This window comes from Molossus molossus, unplaced genomic scaffold (genome assembly GCF_014108415.1).
Source record: "Molossus molossus isolate mMolMol1 unplaced genomic scaffold, mMolMol1.p scaffold_m16_p_11, whole genome shotgun sequence".
NCBI lineage: Eukaryota > Metazoa > Chordata > Mammalia > Chiroptera > Molossidae > Molossus > Molossus molossus.
Genome location: NW_023425346.1, coordinates 16,260,186 through 16,266,016, shown reverse-complemented (window position 1 = coordinate 16,266,016; position 5,831 = coordinate 16,260,186). Strand labels below are relative to the sequence as shown.

Below are 5,831 nucleotides of genomic sequence, written 5' to 3'. Positions count from 1 at the left end.
GAGAAACCTTGAAAGTTCTTTTTATGAAGGTGCACAGCTATAAAAGTAATAAATGAAGCTCCCGAAATACTGCACTGTAGGTTGGGTTAATAATCCAATTCAACAAGAGCTAGCGTTACTGAGTCTAGGAGCTGAGCCCAAATAACCAGTGTAATGTGCTACCATAGTGCCCCCTGCCGGCCCAGTGCAAATATTGATTTATGTAGTAGGTTTTAGTCAACACTTTTTCAATAACTGTCCTATGCTCTTTGCATTTCCTGTTTCTTCCTGATTATTACCTTTGTTCTCCATTCTTTCCTTAATCCGGGGTTTCTTAAAATGAAGTCTGTGTACCACCTACATACTATTCAACTGGCAGCTTGCTAAAAGTGTAGATTTCTGGGCACACTGAATCAGACCTCCTGGAATCCTGGAACCTACATTTTTTATAACAATTACCCTTAAGAATTATTATGTACACACACACACACACACTCACACACACACGCTAACATCTACCCTGATTTTTTTTTTTTAACCAAACCATATGCTGTTGTCTAGAAATTTGCCATCTAAAGAATTAAGTGCAAAAGATTCACACTGGCTTCCAAAGCTTTTGGTAAATTGTTCAAAATATCTGCTGTCCCTTCCTTTATAGCCTGCTCCATTGATGGCAGGCTTGGCCCTGTGACTTGCTTATAATACATGCCACTTTCAAACATACTATGAGGGCTATTGCAGTTGTGCCATATTCTCTTTCCCTCAGCCAGAACTGATGGTATCTTCAGCCTGGACCATGCTATGGAGCAGAGCTGCGCAACCCACAATGGAAACAAAATATAAATGAAAAATAGCTTGTTGTATAATTGTGATTTGGAAAGTCCTTTGTTCCTGCAGTCTGATACAAAGTACTTCACAATTTGCTTTTGTAACTCTATTTCCCATTACTCCTAACAAGTATTCCAGCTCCTGCCAAACTGAATGGCTGGCTTTTCCTCACTCACAGATTTTTCAGTTTCTATACAGTGTTTGCTTTGTTTCCTGCCTGCCAACCACACCTCTCAACATTTGACCTCAGCCTTCAAAGTCCACCTCGAATGCTACTTTCTGTGAAAAGTCTTTCTCGTCCCTGGAAGGTTAGGAACACCCTTCCTTTCAACAACTCTAATGGCAACTGTTGTAACTCACTTATTTTTGTTGTTTTCTTAAATATATTTTTCTTATCATCTCCCCACAAAGATCATAAACTTGAGATTAAAGACAATCTTATTTATGAATGTATTCACTGAAATACAAATAGTAGGTATCCATACAAGTATTTGCTGAATTGAATTGGTGCTTTCAATTAGAGAACTGCTGTTTAATAGATGTTCGGTGTATTTAAAGGTAGATTTTAAAGAATGCTTAACATCTCCCATGGAGGTGTGGGTTCAAATCCCACTTCTGACAGAAAAAATATATAAATTAAGAAAGAAAGAATGCTTAACATACTTGTTGAGAAAGCAAAATTAAGATGCAAGTAGAATTACTTCTAACAGCTGAAGTTTCTGGTGAATAAAATCTAGCTGAAAAATTAATTACCGTGTGTGTGTTTTATAATCATCTGCAAAAAATAAAAAATAAACAAATAAACAAATGACTACCCCCCCGTCCTGATTTTCATCCTTTTTTTCCCCTTGCAAAACTTCAAAGAAAAATAATGTATTATGAAGTTATTGTTTCTGTTGTTACATTCCATATGCTAAGGGTAATATTTTTTACAATTATGGCTCAAATTAGCTGATTTATATTCCTACATTCAGGAAAATGTACTTTGCTTATCATTAAAATTAAACAAATTATAATTCCAATTTAAAAAAAATACACTTACTAATAGGAAAGTGCTGTGCTACCAATGCTCGTGGTGAACAGAGCCCTGGTTCTTGGGACCAGCGTCTCCTTCCCCAGCCCTCTCCGTTTCCAGCCACCTAATGCCCTCGCAAACATTCTGGTCGGAATTGCAAAGGTTCTTCAGGTTTTTCTGGATTTAGTTTCAAAGGAATAGGAGATACTATATTTGAAATGCGTATCAACCTCATGATGTGTGACATTTCACCACAAGCTGAAGATAAAAAAATACTTTGTATTTGTTAGGGATGCAAAGTAGCTTGCCAGAACACCTGAAATCGGCCATCTGTGCCGGGAAAACATGTCATCTATTCAGCCTCTTCATTATCTCAGGAAAGGACACATTTCTTCTACCACAAACTCAAAATGACACAAAAATATATAAAGATTCCTGACCTTTTGTCAGCCATTTGCCATCTTTAATATCAGCATTCTCTAAACCATATTTTGTAACAAATGTGTCTCTACATATATAGATAGATGTTTAGCAAAAAAGCTAGGGCTTATGGTGGGGATCAGTGTTCAAATATATTTGAAGAAAACTGAAAATTGAACCTCATCCCCTTTAAGGAGTCATTGTTTACATAGGACATTAAGTATGTCACATGATCCTAAGGTGAAACAGGAATATGTGAGCATGTTTCCCAGTTTATTTATTTTGTATGGGACACCCATTAAATTAATCTCATGGGACACTAGTATTCAGTAGAACTTGAACTGAGAAACAGTTTCAGGCAGGTACATTTAAATAATCCATCTAAGATAAGTATCAAGAGAAAGTTATCTGAGTTGAAAATTCAGATTCACATAAGCACATCCAAGATTGAGTGGTTTCTCAACACTAACCAAGAAAGTAGGGCTAGCTAATACTATAGTTCTGAATTAAATGCACCCAAAAGGAAAGGTGTCATAGTTATGCCCTATTTTAACTGGTGAAGTGCTTCAATGCACTTAGTTGAACTTCTGGGATTTTTTTTCAGGTCCAGCTGATGTTGTTGGTCAAGGTCAGTCTCCTTTTCTCTCCATCACATTTACAGAACTTTCATAATTGATGTTTTAAAGCATCTGATCACATTTTCACACTGCTCACTGAGCACATTCTTTCTTTTCCTATGCTCATGTGATTTATTATTCCCTACATAGGCCTAACTATTTGCATTCTTTTTGGGTATATACCAGAAATGTTTTCTGTTCCAGGAAGTGATAACTGCTCCCTCATTACAGCAATTTTAAAATGCACCCACCAAAGTCATATATATGTGTGTATATATGTCTCACCATCTTTTTTTCCTTCAATTTTTTCGAAACAGAACTAGTGTTTAATATTACTGAGAACAAAAACAAACCAAGCCTCCCTTCCCACCTGGGTTTCCGAATCAAGGACGTCTGTGTGCTCCCACAGGTGGCTCTACCAGGACTGTCCCTGACCTAAGGCAGCGCCTGGAGAAGCGGCACCAGGGCCAGCCTGGTTGTGGGTTCACTGTCTCTCTGCTGGGTATGTTCGCAGCACATAGATGGGAGGCCAAGGGCACGGACTCAGGTGTCCTCTGCTGGGGCGGGACCAGGTGTGGAGTGAGCCCAGAGTGGGCGTAGTGTGGCCATGGGAGCTGACTCAGGCTGGAGCAGAGGAACAGAGGCCCTGGAAGACAGGCTGGTGGGGCCTGGTCCAGCATCTCAGCCCTCTGGGATGAAGGGCTGAATCAGCTCTGGGTTCAACAGCAACTCCTCGAGGAGCCAGTCCATGTGGAAGTCATGGATGTTGGGGGGCCCCAGGTGGGTCTTGGGGGCCAGTCCCCCTGGGTGCTGAGGAATTGGCAGCTCCAAGGGTGGGCAGGCAGGGAGCTGTGAAGTATTGGTGTGGGAGGGCCTGGGAGGCCGCAATGCGCCGGTGAGGAGGGTAGAGGCGGAACTGCCCCAGCAGGTCCAAGGCATAGGGAGAGGCGTCCAGCAGCCCCCCCGCCCCCCCCCCCAGGGACACGGGCCCCTGCTCCTTGAAGGAGATCTTATTTTAGTCAGGCACCTCTGTGATCTCCGGCCAGATTTGAGGGCTAGGGGTGCCCAAGACACAAAGAACACAGCAAATCTGGTCGATGTCGTTCTCCCCTGGGAAAAGAGGGGACCCATTTAACAGCTCCCCCAGGATGCAGCCCACGGCCCACAGATCGACCTCCTGGTCACACTGGCAGGCACCGTACAGGAGCTCTGTGGCTCGGTACCACCTGGTGGCCACCTGGTGCGTGTAGAGGCGGCTGCCATCTGGAGAAAAGACCCAGGCCAGGCCAAAGTCCACTATCTTGAGCTGGCCTGAGGCGCTGATGAGCAGGTTGGCTGGTTTCAGGTCCCGATGCACAATGTTATTGGCATGGCAGAAGGAGACACCTTTGAGCAGCATTTGCAGGTAGCTCTTGAGCTGTGCCTGAGCAAGCGGCCTCTGTGCGTGGCGGACCACCTCAGCCAGATCTGACAGCATGAACTCAAAGGCCAGCACAAAGCCTGCCCCGTGAGGGAACATGGCCTTCAGCTGCACCACATACTGACGGTCCTCCATCTCCTGCAGGGCCTTGATCTCCCGCACGGCCTGGTTGGGGATACCATCCTCCAGCTGCTGCAGGCCCACCTTTTTGAGGGCAACCATCTCTCCAGTCTCCACGTGTTTGGCCTTGAAGACAATGCTGTGCGCACCCTCCCGGATGTGGCCCAGGATGCACTACTGGTCCTTCGCCCACCCCACCCCAGCGTCCGGATGCCGCTTCCTAGCAACTGGGCGACCTCTGAGCATCACGGGCTGGTGGCCGGGGCAGCGGGGACAATGTGCGGGCCTCGTCTGTGCCAACCCCCAGGCCCCCGCCGCCACGCCGCAGGGTGCTTCATTTGGCAGAAGTCCTCCCTGAGCCGACTAGGCCGGAGTCTGAGCTGGGAGTGACTGCAACCATGACTCACCATCTTGATTAGGTTTCAGGTCTTACTGGAATTCAAGACACTAAGAGATTACAGTAGGTGCTCATTTATCAAAAGCATGGTTACCTGCTATTTTCTGAAGTTAGAGTAACTTACCTGTTCAGGCTTTTTCTTTAATATGAAAGTGATATCTGTTATATATGTTAGATTTCCTTAGCAGGTGATTTGGGTCCATGTAACCAGATTTGATTTTAAGTGTTTCTCTTCAATGCCAATTTAAAACCAAATGTTTTTGGTATTCAGCAATATTTAAACGGGGGTGCTCAGATAAGAGGAAGGCTTGTGTGGCCCAAAGGAGAAGATATTTGCCACTGAAGAATATCATGCCAAGGACATCATCACCAAGACGGTTGGATAGAAGGCTTGTGACTTCCCCTCCCACTTTGGACACGCCAAATAACTACACATAAATCAATTCCTTCTGAGTGAAATCCAGAACTCATTGAGTGACTCCTATACTCAATGTGCCCTGTACTTCAATGATTGAAAAAGTACACCAAAATGGGAAGAAAAGGCTGAGACATACTTTCACAAGTAACCCTACCACCAGTACAGCACCTTATAATCAGGAGGAAACCCCAAACTCCCAGCTTCTCACTGAGAGCAGAGGTTTTGGACCACACATCTGGTGCCTGACTTTTATGGCTGCTACACAGGGACAGGCCCACAGTCATCTACCTCTGACAGCCAACAGGGCTCAGCATTCAGAGTCTCACAGGAACATATTAAACAGAGCAACAATGTACAAAAATCAAGTGTCTTTCTAAACGACAAAATATTGAGAAAAGAAATAAAGAAAACTATTCATTTACAATAGCATCAAAATTTAAAATACTTAGGAATAAATTTAACCAAAGAGTTGAATGACCTGTACACTGAAAACTGTAAGATATTGACAAAAGAAACTAAAGAAGAAACAAATAAATCAAAAGATATGCTGGCTTGGCTGAGTGAATTGAGCATCATCCCATGGACTGAGAGGTCCTGGTTCAATTCCTGGGTTTTGG

General features: G+C 43.8%; 1 pseudogene; it reads right to left on the bottom strand.

The window, feature by feature from the left end:
- Window positions 1–3,540: 3,540 nt before the first annotated feature.
- On the bottom strand, window positions 3,541–4,645 carry LOC118625572 (annotated as a pseudogene).
- Between the last annotated feature and the right edge of the window lie 1,186 nt (window positions 4,646–5,831).